The sequence below is a fragment of the Propithecus coquereli genome, unplaced genomic scaffold (assembly GCF_000956105.1).
Source record: "Propithecus coquereli isolate 6110/MARCELLA unplaced genomic scaffold, Pcoq_1.0 Scaffold55, whole genome shotgun sequence".
Lineage (NCBI taxonomy): Eukaryota > Metazoa > Chordata > Mammalia > Primates > Indriidae > Propithecus > Propithecus coquereli.
This window is the reverse complement of record NW_012151396.1, coordinates 380,382-382,143: the sequence shown is the minus strand read 5'-3', so window position 1 is coordinate 382,143 and position 1,762 is coordinate 380,382.

The window sequence follows — 1,762 nt, the reverse complement described above, 5'->3', positions numbered from 1 at the left end:
TTATTCTATTTCTTGAAGGACAGACAATTTCACTGTTTTTCTTTCTTTTTATTCTTTTATAAAGTCATCTTGTTAATAGAGGAAATTTTGGGAGCCTCTTCAGTTTCTCTGGAATTTAAAGGTTGTCTAGTTGAATTACTTCATAAATCACCCTACCCACAGTCCGGCACCCATTTGTGTTGGATATTTTAAACTGCATCCAAAAACTGTTTCATTGGATATGTTCACATATATATAATTTTTTTCTCCTTGCTTTTAGTACAGGGTCAGAAGTGTGACCTTTGTGGAGTGATAACCCTCCTCATTATGGAAATCTTTGTCTAATTAGTTAGGCAGAAACACCAAGGTATAGACAAATTTAAGACAACATTTAGCTCTGAATTTCAGGACATTTCCTGTATATTTTTTTTCATTCTTCTTAGCCCTTCTGCTCCCAGTATCTGTTACCCTCATATTTTACTACTATACTCTAACAATAATTTAAAATTCAAAAGTAATTCAATTTTTCTGAAGAAAGAAAACCTAGGCAGAGAAAGCTTGAAGAACTTGCTTAAGCTCAGACATTTGGCACATTTTGGCATCAGAATTAGAACCATGTGCTCTCTTTCCAGAAATTACATGCAAACAAGCTCAGTACATCAAAGTGCATCTTCTCGCCAGACGCCAGGCTTTGAGTATCTGACTAAAAGCACCAGGGAGTCAATTCCTCCCCCTAGAGAAAACATTCAGTCTCCACCACCTATCTTGCGTTCCAAACACTTGTATTCCATCCTGATCTCACCAGAAATCCCACTGGGTTGGCCTGTTTGGATGGGTAACTGGAAGAACCCTTGGCCCCAAAGCTATGCTGTTCTGAATACTCTCAGGCTACAGGTGGTAGTTACCTAGCTCTTGAACCCATTCCTTTGTGCATTCCAGACCATTGAAACCCAGTTTCAGTGAGGAATCCAGGTTTCTTGTCCTTGGGGAGAAGAATTGTCACAAAGATTTGTAATTGTCATGTCCATGCTAATTACCTACTGCTAAAAGTTAACTAACACTAGATTTTCTGGTAAATGTAAATAGTGACTCCCAATAAAAACACTACTTCTCTGGATCATCCTTGATATTTCTAAGCACGTGACATTGGTGAATTTTGCTTTTGTATTTTTGTATTCTAAGCTCTGCCTTGTCCTCCATTGCTTATGTGAACCGTCTAGGGACCAGAGCCTAAGAGATCCCAAGATTCCATCTAGTGTTTGCAGATTTCCAGGTCTATACTCACCACTGACAATAAATATAACATTGGGCTAACTAAAATGGCTTATTTTAGATACTTTGGCATTAAACCACTTGATTAATTGCACATTTATTTCATTTTTCCCTATAGATAATATAGCTGATTCAATTTATTTTTATTCAAGCCACTTGTCTCACTGGTCAGCTCCAAGAGTTTTACGATAAATGTTTTAAGTTCTTACATTTCTGTGCTACTCTAAAAACTACAAATGGCTTTTATACATATTTCTCACACTCAAGCCTCTGGGCTGGACACTGTTTTAATCATGTTAAATGTGTGGCATCAGAGGGTCAGACAGGTCGTGTGGTTTTACTAAGTCTTTGAGCTGTCAAATCACAAAGCTTACATTTTTGATGTTATACACTATGTTTCATATGGAAGAAAGCTCCTATTTTATTTTAAAATTACAGGTGTGAAATGAAACTAATGTTAAAGAAACACTTCTCACATAAAGAAATAAAAAGCTTACTTCTTTCTGTACCT